The 15659-nt window shown below is 38.1% G+C and overlaps 1 pseudogene; it reads right to left on the minus strand.

Annotated features, from left to right (window-relative positions):
* LOC100729468 (CCR4-NOT transcription complex subunit 9-like) overlaps nucleotides 1-15406 on the minus strand; it is a 49488-nt pseudogene extending 34082 nt beyond the window's left edge.
* Nucleotides 15407-15659: the final 253 nt, after the last annotated feature.

Here is a 15659-nt window from a genome sequence, read left to right on the forward strand (position 1 = left end):
AGGTTCTGGATTGGTGGAAAAAGTTTTACTTCCTTAAATAAAATATTTTTCATGAAAAAGTTTGTTTTTATGTACTTGCTGTAAAATGAGCTTGTCAGTTATTGCTGGTAAAGCTTACTGTACACCTTGTGTTTACTACATGTCTTCCTTAACTGAGTGATATATATTTCAGATCAAGACACTGTTTGTTTAATAATTAAAAAGATAATCAACTTTTTCCTACTATGGATTCTTTAAAAATTATTGCAAACTCTCCATCATTATGCTACAAACTTTGGGAGAGTTCATGTTCCCAATCAAGAATGGAATATTCCATAGACTACTAATGTCAGTGCAGTGTAAAAGAAAATCAAGCCTATTCCCTTATAACAATGTTTAAAATTTGTATAGAAATAAGCCATGCCCTTTGTTTGCTGAGAACAATAGAACAACCCTCTAGGTGAGGATGATTTATCTCTTGCTAAACCATCCTAACTGTTTATGACAGCAAAAGACAGGTATCATTAACCTTAGGTGTTGACAATCTGGAATTCATGGGAATGAGTTAGAAAAACGATAGATAGGTCCCACCTCCAGGTTGTGGACAGCAAATGAATTCTGTGAACCATCACTACCAATGCCTTGCATTCCCAGCAAGTGTCCCCTTGAATTTCACAGAGGGGGCTTGGCTTTATGCCCTTTCTATCTGAAGTTGGAGAAAAAATTGTTTGATGGAAAAATGGATTTATATCCCAATCAAAGTACTATCCAAGGCCCTAGAATCAAGTTTATTTGTAAATCTATAATTTACTGAACCATTTTACCTTTCTTATAAGTGATTCATGTATAAATTAGTGATGGATTCCTGATTAATTTATTTTTGCTGTGTTCTTGGATTTTAAAAGCTCACATTCCTCAGGATTTCCCTCTTCATAAATACCACCAATAAATTTCAGCATAGAACGAAAGCTCCAGCTTCTTTCTCCTTTGCAGAATGGCATCTCAGACACTCTAAAGCAGGGTCTGGTGACCCCAGGAATGCATGGGGTTAACACCTACCAATAAGACATGAAGAGTTTCCAGAGGATATGATCTGTAGCTCTTGTTTACTTTTGGTGTACATGACAGCAACATGACTGTGTGGTTTAATTTGCATTCTAAAATCTCCCTCTGTTTTAACCTATTCACGAGCTTATTGCTGTTCTACATTAGATCTACTTAAAATCCATTGAGAATATTGATTTTTTTCTTGAGAAAAATCAACACAGTGACATGGTCTGTCTCCTCTTACAGAGCCCATTAGAGCAAATCAGAATTGTGTCAATGTAGAAGAGAATGTTTCCTAAAGCAGGTGACATATTGCTGCAGTTCTGAGGTCCTTTTCTCATTCAAATAGCATTAACTGACTTTGTCAAGTGTGTGTCCGACTCCCGGTTTTCATGGTGATTACACCTCTACCAATGTAACCCCCACCCTGTCTAGTACCCAGAAATTACTAAGAAAGGAGTTCTTTCTTAGTAACTATCTTACAGATATTTTGAATATCTGTAAGCATAACTATCTTACAGATATTTTGAATTTCATTAGGGCAATTTTTTTAAAACATAGTTTTCAATGACAGTGAGATTGGACTTTAAGAATTTATAATTTAACTGAAATGCTTTATTTAGTAAAACTTGGTAGATAAACCAAACACCCTGAATTTCTGTTATCATTTTGACATCTTTTTATCTTAAAGAAATGGCTGAAAATTTGACAAAACTAATGTGGTTGACTATAATTGAACTTGACAATATCTGTATGGGGAAAGAGGTGAAATCACTATATTTAGAAATGAATGCTCTCATCCCACTGCAACTACATATTCAGGTTAAATGTGTGCACCTCCTGGTAGCTGGGACATCTGTTTCTAGCCTGTTGTTCCTCTTGGCTGCTTTTCAATTGGATTTCCTCGAGCAGGTCCCAAGCTTGTCACTGCAGCCAGGGTCTGTTAACCATCAGCACTGGTCCTACATTAAGTAGGAGGTTCAGGGCTAAGCTAATAACTCGCCTGCCTCTCTGACTGATCACAGTGATGCTCTTTGGGGCCACTTATCATGTGGGCTCCTTTGGGAGGATGCTCTTCTTTGTCTGGAGCTCTGGGTGGAATTGGTTTTGTTTCTCTCATTCCCGGAATTACATGTGAAAAGAGAGCTCACTGTGGCTTCTGGCTTCTGACAGGGCTCACATCTCCCCTGCTAAGGAGTCCAGGAAGCCATGCCTCAAATGCCAAACTCACTGTGTCCTTTCTGCAGGGATCCTTAAGCATGATATGTGGTGATTCTCTTTCCTTCTTCTTCTTCCACTCTGAAAAACAAATAAGACTTATCATTGCATGTAGTTTATGGGAAGTTAGGCAACTTTCAGAATAAAGTGGAGTAATTTAGTGTTTTGAATTGCAGTTATGATTTGGCATAAAGTCACAAGTGGAAAATATTTCTGTCTATGGCACAATAGTGTGTGACCCCCATCTAAAAGAGTGAGGCTGGAAAGAGATAGGTGCTTGTAAAGCTGCTTATAAAAACTCACACAATTCAGTGACTTCCCTTTTTAAGTGTTCCAGGCTAACTATATAAAAGGGGATGCCCAAATTTAGGAGCAGACAAAAAACATTTAAAATTTTTGCTAAGTGACAAGGAGGATGTGGTAAATTCCTTTATCATTTCTGTTTTCTAGATGGCTTCTGAGACAGCAAAGAAAGTTTGGTTTAGTCCAGGCCCTTGCACCATGGGACTGTTCTTTTGAGACTCCCATCGTTGATAAATGTGGATAGAATTGGGCTCCATCTGCCAAATTTCACACTGATTTTAACTTGGGCACTATCCCTTTCCACCTTTTCACTAGGGCAGATGTCTATAGGCAATACTCTTTTGGCAAGTTTTGTCCTGATCCATCATATGAATGTATGATTACAAGATGAATGAATGAATAATAGGTATTGGATGGGTAACCACAGAAGAAATAACCAGGTGTGGTTATTGAATCACAGGTAAGAAGACCAGCATGCAGTGATACTCTGATATATGTGAGATTCCTCTTTTGTGGTAGAGATGGTAGTGGAAGAGGGAAAATAGAGAATTAGCCAGGTTTCTGACTACACAAATCATGAGTAAAGCCAGGAGTGCGTCTTGCTGCATTTGCTCAGAACAGAGTTCCTTCCTGATATTCTGTCTTCTTTGCTTACCAGTTTTATAAGCACTTCTGAAAAAGAATTCAACTTTCAGGGAATGTAGTCACTAAAACTTGCCATTAGTTTTGTTTTTAAAGCAATAAATTACATTGTTCAAGTTTTTTTTTTAGCTTTAAGGAGAAAATAAATTGATGACAGAAAGAATCAATGGATAATTCTAGAATTTTGAGGTGAGACTGATTTTGCTTTTAATTTTTCAAGCAAGTAAATGAAGAAAGCAAAAGTTATCGATGAGGAAGATTATGCAGAAGACCCTGGCTAATAGTCACTGAACACTTCTAGGGGGCCAGCCCGCCGCTAGGTACTTTATCTGCGTCACTTCCCCGAATTCCCACAAGAACGCTATCAAGTCTTTCTTGTACTATTCTTTCCAAGCCAAAAAAGCAGTGCAGTTCTTAAACCTCATCTGCCCAGCCTACTTCAATTTGTTTGAGAAAAATCTGGCTCTTTCCCGCTGTTTAGCCTCCTTTATTTCATCCTCTTATAAAGTGAAGGAAACTCGTACCTGAATATAGGGTAAACTTGAGGAAAATATTGAGGTTGAAAAATACCCTAAAACAGCATTTTCAGCCCTCAGCTCTGCAGAAGACATGAAAGGCTCTGGGGCCTGGGAGAAGGTAGTGGGGAGCAACTGTGGGGACTGGAACAAGAACACAAAATTGAACCGGACAACAGATGTGGTCTGGAAATGAGCAGTTTCAAGATGATTATCATCATTTTTCTGATATCTAGCGATATCACCCTAACTAATCTGTCATTTTCTATATTACAGTGACTTTCTCACTTTCATTTTAGGACAGAGACAATGATGTGTAATGACAATGAAAGAGTTCCCCTACCAACAGTAACATGTAAACAGCACAACTAAATCCAGACGACTACTGAACGCTGTGGGGGGAGGAGGAAATACAGTCTAAGCTGACAGTCTTGTTTCATCCTTAAGAGTATTTTTAAAATGATTTCATATGTGAACTATATAATCTCACTGACAGTATAATAGCAACCACACACTTCCTGTTTTATTGTCATTTTCCATTTTCAGAATTTGTTTTATTTTGACATTTGAGGTAGGGTTTTTCAAGTGTCAGGTTTGGTTTCCTATTCTATTTCTTGTCCCCCTTAGCATGATATCCTAAAAGCAGCATTTATTATGAGCCATATGTGATTTAAAAGCAAATTTAAAGGTAATTGTCTGTATGGTGCTGAGGCTTGAACTCGGGTCTCCACTCTTACTAGGGAAATGCTCTACCACTGAGCCACACCTTGCTCTTCACAGTAAGATTTTTAACAGCTACATAATATTTCATCTAGCAGGTGGTCCAGAGTTACCCTACAGCTGAATTTTAAGATTATTTCCAGTATTTTACAAGCAAACTTGCCTGCATATGCCAACGTTTTAAAAGGTAGAATTCCCTCTATATTATGGTTCCAGAATCACTGAGTTTAAATGTTGGAGAGAACCAAAGTCTTACTTTTCAACAGAGGAACAAAAACTTCCTTGGAGACAATTCCCTTATTTGGTTATGCCTTTCTAATATATGGGGTGAGTCTGACTTATTTAGAAATGCTAAGGCGATAACCACAAGGAAAATTTAAGAGGGGAAAAAAATACCTCTTCCTATCTTGGGTTCAATATAAACAAATTTTCCAGAATAAAACAAAACTTTCTCTCTTTATAGATATCTATATATACACCTACTTTTATATCAATATGTACATCTGTATCTATATATAAACTAGGTTTATGACTATATCTTGGGAAAGGTGGATGAAATTAGGAGGATGGAAAAACAGAGAGGGTGTATTAATAGGTCTGTAATGACATAAAATTTATTCTGGGGATGAGGTAAAATTTAATGGTTCATAAATAGCAAATTCATTATATTTTTAATACTCAGGTTATATTAATACCATATAACATCTTTATAGTGCCATTAGTACCATTTAAATCCTTGACTCAACATGAAAAACAAACATTTTCAAATCTTGGCCATGAAATGATTAGCCAAATAAAATGTTTTAATAAATATTATTGAATTAGAGCATGGTTGGTTGGGTCATAAACTGTCTTATAGATGTTTTATGTCATCTGATGCACTACATTTTAAAATGTTAACAAATTAATTTATTTTAAAGACTGCATCAAGGTAAAAACACCTTGTTTTCGCTGGAGCATCAGGCAATGGGACAATATATCATGTGGCCATTTCTCTTTCTGTCACATCAGTGGCAAAAGAGATGTTAAGACATAAAATGTGGTATGGTTTGTTAAATATTCATTTATAATTTGCATTCATAACTAAATTATGTGTTGGACTAATCTTTAATCTCCAAAACATATACAATGTCGTAAAGCTCTCAGAATACACGATAAATATTTCATAATTTAGTGCTACTTTAAGTGTTGGCTAGACAGCACACAAATGTTTGTCAGTAATGATACTTAATTATTCCAAGGAGACTTGATCTTCATTGATATTGAGTTCAATAATTCATTCAAGCCTTCAGGTCACTGAAAGAATTATCAATTTGGGGACACTATCTCTTCCATGATTAATGGTGATTCAGCTACTTGCTACTGACGGTTAACTCTGTCATTCATTGGCTAAAAACACATTTCCACAGAGTGGTGTCTTGGAGTGGTTTATTTGTTTAATGGTCTCAGGGAGTACAATAATAACCTTCATTTTCAATTTGGAGCCTTGAGATTCCAAATTCTTTGAGATTCAGTCCTTTGAATAGATTATCGCAGAAGACAGTAAATTCCAGGCTAAGAATTTCACATGCTCCAATAGTCAAGTATTTGATTAAGCTCCATAGTTGTGATATTCAATTTGCATTTGGTAAACTGAAAAAGTACAGCTATCATGAGAAAGCTGGATGTGGCGGAGTGGTGATTTGTATTATAGTAGCCTGGTAGCTGCCCAATGAACCATGTAAAAACAGTTCATTAAAATGTTTATGTGCTTGGCTGGTTAATGCAAAGAAAGCTTTATTGCAGCCTTATAAAACCTTGGTAACTTCAGGTCGGAGTCAGATCAATGCATTGTAATAACTCAGGCATATGCTTTATCTCCCCTGGAGTGCAGCAAAGAACCAAAAAACTTCCTTTTTCCCTCCACGTATTTTAGAGTTTTTAAACCTAATTTAGACTTTCTTCCTGTTAGTTCTTTTTAAATCAATTAAAATACTCCAAGTCCACTTGTAATACTTTTGCATAAAATCACTTAATATTGGGGCTGGAGATTTAGCTTAGCGGCATAAGCACCTGCCTTGCAAGCGCATGGTCACGAGTTTGATCCCTGGTATAGATTAAAAAAACAATCACTCAATATTTGTAGTAAAATCTAATCAATGAATATGTAATTACTGCATTTTGCTTGGAAGTTAAACTCATGGAATTTCAACTTTATTGAACATCAAAAAATAAGCATTATCAAACTAGAAAGTAGACATGCCAATTTATTTACCAGCTAATATCACCCATTCACTTCAATACTTACAGGATGCATAGAACTATTTTAAGTCCATGAAGGCATGACTAGAAACCTAAGATGATATGAGACTGAGACTCTCCCATGCTGACATTAAAAAAATGTTCTTTAAAAATTGGTCTATTTGAACATTTCTTTGTGTATCACCTCATCTATTATGCATTTGGGTTCTGATTTACACTTTCAGTTAAAGCAAGAAATAGGTTTTTGTTTTTTTGGAAAAGGTTTACTTAAAAGAAGCAAAGTACCCATTTTCAAAAGAAAATTTACATGTGGGCATTTATTTTCACACTGTATATAATAAGATGTTTACATGGAAAGGAATATTTGCAGTTCATCTATCCAGTCTTCTAATAAAAATGGATATTTGTTAGATGGGGCTCAAAAACAAGAAGAACATGTGCTTTCAGAGTAATGCCAAGGTACTAGAATCATGACATGGGATAATATCAAGAAAGATAAAGGTATATGTTTTCCCTCCTTGAATTGCTATATACTTAACAATTTACTGTAACAAGTGAACACGTGGAGACCATAGAGTACACATGTCTACCATCAAAATGCATCAATTTAAATAGATGCTCCTCACTCACAGAATATTCTTAATGCTCTGTGTATCAGCAGAAGCTTGGAATCTGAAAATTGTACTTTAATGTACTTGTGAACATCAAAATCCCAGCCTCCCTACCTCTGGTAAAGTTAGAGGTTGGTTGGCTGCCCCCACCAGGCCTTTGGGGTCTATTTTTTCCATAATTCCTAGGACTGCCGAATCTAGAAGAGAAGTTCTTTTGGAATTTAGTATTATATCAAACAGACACATTTGACTCTAATATATTGTACATGTTTAGATATTAATAGTAATAAATTAAAGCCAACTCTTCACATGAATGCCTTAGAGATAACAGAAATTCATTACATATTTGTTGAATGAGTGAATGTTAAAGAAGTCTTCTTTAAAATTCTGCTTTGAGGGCTGGTGATTTAGCTTACCAACATAAGCGCCTGCCAGGCAAGTGCAAGGTCATGAGTTCGATCACCAGTGTCCCCCCTCCCCCAAATTCTGCTTTGAAATCCAGTGACTGGGTTCTCTTATCTGAGAGTATAGATGAGAGGAAGGGTAGAGAGAAATCTATGAAATAAAAGAAGCCAAATCTTACTTGTTTGGAGCTTTAGCTTTCATGGTGTCCAAGTTTAACAGAATCCCATCTAACATCTAATTAGATACTGCTGGAAGTAAGTTTTCCTTCTGTGTGTGGATTTTTGTAGTAGACCTTAGGCTGTAGAGCTGGATCTTAAGCCAAAGCAGTTCAGACCACTTAGTTGAGGATCTCATTTATCATTTTAGATTGCACAGCCCAATACTTCTCATATGAAGTTGGGAGGTATAATCATTGTACACATTCATAGGACACCACGTGATGTTTCAATACATGGAGACATGGAGACATTGTGTAGTAGCCAGATCAAGGTAATTTGCATCTCTATGAACAGCAGAAGGGGGTCGAGAGAGAAAGAGACAGAGAAGAGAGCAAGCGGTGTGAGGGTCTAGATGCATAGAGGGATTTAAACCTCCGTATACCCTGGTCATGGCTCTTCAATTCCTAGGATGAAAAGAAGGCCCTCTGAGAAGTTTAATTAAGCTTCCTCATTTCTTGAAGCTTCAAAAAGGCCGAGAAACGTGGAGAGGGGAAACCTTGCTAACCATGTGGGTCTCCTCCAGCCTTCTCAGGCTTAATTGCAAGTGTAAATGACCCCCATAGTTCTGCAGCATATCAACTTGATGTGTATAATTGATAGCCAAACATTTTTTATAGCCTGTTAAATGGTAAGGCCACAATGAAATGTATATAATGTTGATTAAAGTGATTTTTGTACAAAAGGGTCAGAGACATTAACAAGTTGAAAGAAAGTGTGAGTTCTGTTCTTATTCCTCTAACCTTTGTTCCCCTTTTCTCATAATTGACACCACATGTTTACTATGCCTATTTTGGTCAAATTTAAGGCTGTTAGTATTCAGTGTATTTAGAAGTGCTCTGGAGATTAAGGTACTCACAGAGTGCTCAAAAAGGTAGATTTCAGATATTATTGTAGCACATGGTAAAAGAGAAAGATGAAAATAAACCCCTCCAGTGTGCCTTGTTTTAAATTGCCTGGCTCATAAAGGCAGACTAAAGTAACAGTAACTCTGAAAAGGATTAAACTGGACATCTAAATGATAATTACTGGGTAATTTTGTTTTGGTTATAATTTGTGGTGTTATTTTTATAACTGACATGAGACATAATATATTTTTCAGGGTTCTGCAATAACTGAACAACAAATGGAATCTGTCAGAAAGTATTTGTAAGAACAGTTATTGAAGAAAGCTGGGAGGTTGTTGAAATGCTTTACCAACTAAATTTTTTTAAACTCATACTTCAGTAGAACACTTTCTAAAAATGTAATAACTATGGACATGTGGCCTGTAGCAAGCCCTCACCTAGACTTTAAAATCTCTCTTATTTTCATTAATATAAAACCAGCAAGGGATCCTCTGGGAAACCTTTTCTATACACCATGTGCCACCACCAATCATTACTAAGCATCTGATGCCATGAACTACGGAAGCCTTAACTTCTCATTCTGTAGACCTGGCCTCCCTTTGCCTCACTCTGTCTCTCTTTCCTGCACTATCCAGGTCTCTCTGTGGCTTCAGGGACACCACAGGACTTTAGCTCTGGTCCTTAACTGGCAGAACTTACATCTGAATGCACTGACCTCTGCCTGCATCATGAACCGGGACTGACAATGACTGGACCACCCAAACTCCTGCAAGCACCAGATGGCTCTGCTAGCACTTCCCGTGTGGCATAATTTTGTGGAATTTACCTCTCTACTCATCTGGCTCTGATTATTTCAAACTTGTAATTTTAGTTATTCGTGTGCTGGCCTTATCTCTCCAGCAGACTGTAAGCTCCTGGATCACAGGCTCTAGACTCAGTGCCTTTGTGTCTTCCTTCCTTTCTGGGGTTGTCTTCATGGCGTTGTATGCACTGAGTAAATTCAGGAGATGCCCTCCCTCCTTGTGAGTTAGTAACCCTGAAGCTAGAGATGCAGAATATCCTAAATATAATCTAGTTAGTAATGTACAGAGATTGGCCACATCCCCAGCTAAGTCTGCAGCTTTTCAAAGTTCTTCTCTCCATTTCTTCTTTCTATAAACATAAAATTAAGATACATATTTTTAAATTTCCACAATATCTTATTTTCAGAGATTTGAAATTGAGCTGTTATATCTTCTTCCACTGAGTAGGAAATACCTCTCATGCCCCATTGCGGCAGCACAGAGCTGAAGGACTTATAATGATCCTTGAACTCAAATCTCCTGGTAACATACCTTATTTACTGGTTAGAGGCCAGAAGAAGACTTGTGGATGAAATTATAATGACTCAAGTGATTCCGAGCTCCATCACAGAAACTCTGTTGTGTAGCAGCAGAATTTTATTTGGGGAGTGATTAAGGTCTACCCATCATTTAATTTCTTTTTTCTCTTAAATCATAAGAGGAAGTCATATACCCTTGAACACTCAAAGACATTTAACTTTATAAACAGTAGACATACTTGAGTTCCATTTCACTTACTTAATGGTGATTTGGGAAAAGTTTGACTAAAAGCTAAATAATCAGGTTTTTTAATGAACGTTTTAACTTCTTCAATTTTCTTCCTATTTCTTACTACACAGAAATATAAAATAATAAAATCTGTTACTGAAAAAATTAAAACATATAGGAAAAGTCAGCACTTTTTCACTTGTGTTTTTTCCAGAAAAAAAACTCTTTTTTCAAAATTATATTTATCCTTATTATTTTTCAGTTCTTATTAGCACACTTCAATTGAGCTAAAATATTTTCCAATTCAGACGTTCATCAGTTCAGACAAGCTATTTCTAATATAAGTTATAAGAGCAAAAATTCAAGAATACTGAAGTTAGAAACATGTTTGTGTCTTTTTTTTCCACGACTAACCCATGTCTATTCTCTATGAAATTGATGTCAAAAAAGTATTATATATTTTCGGTGGGAAATAGAAGGCTGCCCTCTACTATCCTTGTCAGGACGTCGTATCCCTTTAATCATACTTTTCATTTCAGTACATTGAAATTTCCGTTACCAAGGACAACATCATAAATAAAAGTGTTTGTGAAATTTTACCTGCAGCTTCCTAACTTTGTGCATTAAGCATGAGACTAGCAGAGAGGTGGTCAAATGTGAAAATTTATAATCATTTATTACGTACGGCTGAAGCAAGAAGGGAATAAAAGCGTGAAGGCATACATCTATAAACGGAAGCCGAAAAGCTTAAATGAAAAGTAAAGTGAATTTCTGTGTCTTGTCATAAAGTAATGAGAAGCTAGAGCTTTTATTCATAGCATCCCAAGATGCATTTACTCTCAATCTAGCTTCAGCAGTAAACGCTGCCCTGATGTATTGCTTTGGACTTACAAAGAAATATTTGTGCTCTACATAATAGTATAGTTAGGAGAATTACTGCATGGTTGAGAAGATTCTATAAAGGTTTATAGCTGGTGGTGTTACTGTAATTTAATCACAATGTAGCTAATGTAGTACTTTAATATCACAGGTTACTTTTTTACTTACCATTTATTAGGAAGTGACAGAGCCGATCATCTCTACATCGTAAACAAGTCATGGAAGGATTCTGTAGGAACCCTAAAATTCCAGACAGATGCACTGTGGCGATTTTGCACTACGCAGTCCCTGTAAATGAGCTCACCACCAAATTGCTATTTATATCTGTGAAATGTAAATCAGCCTCCTTGTTCTCAGCCCATTGGCCAAAGAAAACTTGAGAACATTTTATTTCATGAATACAATTAGCACTGCATGTCATCTGTGCAGAGAAAGAAGTCATTGATCCAATTCTAGCAATGACTAGGAGTGATTTCTGGAAAAATGTGAAGGTATTTAGCTGAAGATTCCTTTTAATACATATTCATAAACATTACCATCATAGTGAATATAAATCAATGCTTCTTCATTACAATTTTCTATAGATATCATTTTTTTAATCCTTGAAAACCAAATGCAACTGCTTCTGTGCTTTACACGTTCCTGTCTCAACAGACAGATGTGGATAGGAGGAGAGACGAACTTGGCATAGGTAGTAATAGGTAAACCAAGCCACATTAACGCATTTAATACAAAGAGTCTTAAGAATGGCACTGATTCTTAACTGTCTGGAAGCGATGCCACTCTGTAGAAAACAGACTGCTGGCAAGTGTAAGTCTAAGAGTAGGCTTAATTCTGACTTGAGCAAATATCCTGGTCTCTAGGAATCTCAGTAGTTCCATCTATAAAATAGCAGTAATGGTATTTGTCTGATGAATTGCCCTGGATTGTTGTGAAGGATCAAAAAAGGTACTGTGTGACAAACATTTTATAACCTGGAAAGGTGTGTGAAGTGTCAGCCTTTTAGACACAAAAGGCAGTAAACAGCTGCATGTGGTGGCTTGTACGAGTAATTCCAAAGCATTAAAGACTTTGAGAGCTCAAAGCAAGTATTTTTATATAATATTGAGTAGTTTTTCTATTACAGTGAGGATACCAACACCAAGTGAAAGAGGTCTTGTCAGTTAATCAATATTTATTGAGCAACTACTACGTGCCAGTTAATGGCAGAGTCTGTTGCACTAAGAACAGTTGATGAAAGTTTCCAAAAGGGCAGTGAATTTAAACTAGATTCTGTGTGAGGATATAGCCAGGTTCTAGTCATCTCATCTGGAGCCTCTGCACTTGCCACAAATGTCACTCTGCCTTTCAGAATGATTGATTAGATTTTCTAATTTTTTTTTAATTCCTGGGAATTTATACACCTTTAAATTCTCCCTGGACCTTCGTCTCACGGCTAGTCCCCATGTGAAGTAGTCAGGCTATAATTCAGTGACAATGACTGATCTGTAGTTTGGAAAGTGATACTTCTGGAAATAAAAATAGCCTTGCTCAAAAGTACAACCTTAGATTAACAACTCCAAGAAAGAGAAACAGTCTTCAGTACCTGAAGTGACCATTCAGTGGCGAACAGAAATGTCAACACAGGAGTGGGCTGTATTGATTTTTTCATGGGTGTTATTTAGTCCCTGGTGACTGGAATGTCCTGCCCTCTGTCTGTCAAAGTCTTGCTAATTCTTCAAGGTCTGATTGAAAGGTTTCCTCCTCCACAGCGTTTTCCCCATGTGCTCTTGTGCTAATACTTTTCACTTATCTTGCTTCCTACTGCAATCCTGCTCTCTATCACAATCATTTCCATAGTATTATTGAGTAAAGTATTTAAAGACAAGGAGTCATTGTCTGGTCTCCCGTTTTGTCCAACAAGAAGTCACTCAGATGGTTGTTGAACTTAATGACCACTATTTTTTTTAACATATTGTGTTATACAACAATGTATATAAGTTCAAATTTTCTGTATTATTGACTTAAAAAATAAGAGCTAAAATTACTTTTAGAATTAGCGCATAGTGATGTGTTGTTTTACTTTTCTTGTATGAAATTAATTTTAAAAACATCAAATTTTATACTTTGAATGTGATCTAATCTTATTTAGCTGTCCTCCTTTGTCAGTAACTAATACATATTCACTTCCTTTTTCAGCGCTGGAGATTGGCCACAGGGCCTCTGAGGGCCTCACTTCTCCCAGGTCTGTTCCCTGCCTCTGAGCTATGTGCTCAGCCCTGTGGTTACAATGTTCTATTTCTTCTTCATTCTGTACATCTTAGCACATGCTTAAGCAAGAAGCAGCAAGGACTGGCCTGAATGATGTGCTTATGTCTGCAGGACTGTGATTCAAGAAATGCCTTCCTGGAGCGTGGCTGTCTTAGGATTCTCACAAGTCTGGGGAATCAACCTTCTACAGACACGTTGACAAGACTTATAACGTGATTTCTGTCAGAGGGGATAGATTAAAAACTAAGGAAGCCTGAGGAGACGACTGTCACATGTAGAATAATTTGCTTAGCTTGAAGAACAGGCTGAGAATGGGAGCAGGGGTCTAGTCTGGTTTTTTTTTAGCCCAGCTCTTCATGAAGCCATGTTATCTACATTCTAGAACAGCAAACACCTCATCTCAGGGGCAAGAGTGGACATCTAGAGCAAACAAGGCTTGAGAGAATATGCCCCAAACCTTCTGATTTGAGGTAACCTTTTAACCATTTTACAAATACTTTAATATTCTAATCACTACAAGATGTAGAAATAAATAATTATGGCAATAATAACAGAGAATCATAATTTAGTGAGAAAAAAAAAAAACCCACAACTATTTTAGGAAATTCTGTGTATTACATCTTTTCTAATACTAAGTGAATATGTAACCCAAGACATACTCTTTTAGTCATCTGAGAGTTAATTTGTTTTCTGTTACTATAACTAAATACCTGAGGTAGTTTATAAAGAAAAGAGGTTTATGTAGTTCACAGTATGAATGCTCAAGGCCATGATACTGGCATCAGCTTCGCTGAAGTTCTTATGGTAGATGACATCCTAGTGGAGGACAGATTATAAAACAAGACAAGAAGGCCAAGTGACAGGCAAGAAGGCGTAAGGATTATGCCAATCTCTTAAGAACACCCCTTCCTCCACCAGCATGCCCGACATTGCCACTAGGTCCTGTCTCTTTCAGGCCCCAGCACCCCTTATCTTGCTATGGACTGAGTTCTCCAATGTATGGACCCTTGAGGGGCACTCTCAAATCATATCCAACTGTAACATCTCTATGAATAATAAAAGATAAAAGTCTCCTTTATTCATCATTTCAGGGGAAACGATGGATTGCCCCTTTTAAAATTAGAGACTAAAATAATTTATTTTAATAAAGTTTCTGAGATTCTCCTTGGTGCTGGGTTCTTTGACAGGCACGTGTGTGTCCAGGTGTGCACTGTACACGCACATGCCTATATGCGGTCCAGTAAATCACAGCGTGAAATCAATCAGGAGAGGGAAAGCAGAATCAAAATCGGACGTGGCTGGATTTGCGGCCAGTGAGGGCTGTAGAGGAAAGCCACGCACAGAAGAGGGCAGGCTGCAGAAGGGGCCCCAGCCAGATCGTCCTGGGCCTGGAAGGGGTGATGGCCGAATGGGAAGGCCTTGAGCATGAGAGCTGACTCCTGGAGACTGAGCAGCCGGGACGTGACACCCTGCGCAGAGACTCTGAGCTGCAAGCAGAGAGACAGAGACGCTCGTGTGCTGCTGACAGACAGCAAGAGCAGCGTGGTGCTGAGGGCGGTGACCCACACCTCGGAGCCCTGCTACCCATAGGCTGAAACAGGAAAATCCCAGTTCGAAGCCAGCCTGGGCAATTTAGCAAGAATTTTAGCAAAATAAAAAATCAAAAAGGTGGGGATGGAGATCAGTCATATAACTCGTGCCTCGCACATGCAAGGCCCTGGATCCCAGCGCTGGGGATGAAAAATAAAACAAAATCGCGTAGATGAGCTGGAGAGTGCAGAGGTCCAGCTGGATGTGGCTTGGGAGGTCCTGCGCAGAGCTCAAGCAGGTCCCTTTGGAGTCATAGGCACTGTGAAAAGGCGAAGTTCTTAGGGTGGGCTTCCTGTGGACCCCGACTGCTGCTTGAGCAGAGCACCTGGAGGAGGGCTTGTGAGGACCCTGGTGGTCTTTGGGGTGCCGGTGCAGTGGCTCCGTGTGAGCCATGATGGGGTGAAGCCAGGATGTTGGTGAAGGCAGAGAGAAACAGGCAGGTGAATCTGGAGGCTGGGGTGTCAGGACCTGGTTCCTGAAACTTCCTGGACCTGTCTTGTCCTGTCTTGACCTGGGAAATCTGAAGGAAGATGGAGTGGCTCTGAGAGTGGAGGGACAGTGGCCACCTCTCCTTAGGGTGTGGGTAGCCACCACCATCTGAAGGAGGATGGCGGTGGCTGTGTCCAGTTGGCACTGGATGTTTGTC

The sequence above is a fragment of the Cavia porcellus genome, unplaced genomic scaffold (assembly GCF_034190915.1).
Source record: "Cavia porcellus strain 051 isolate PalLab524CR breed Dunkin Hartley unplaced genomic scaffold, mCavPor4.1 scaffold_29, whole genome shotgun sequence".
In the NCBI taxonomy this organism is placed as follows: domain Eukaryota; kingdom Metazoa; phylum Chordata; class Mammalia; order Rodentia; family Caviidae; genus Cavia; species Cavia porcellus.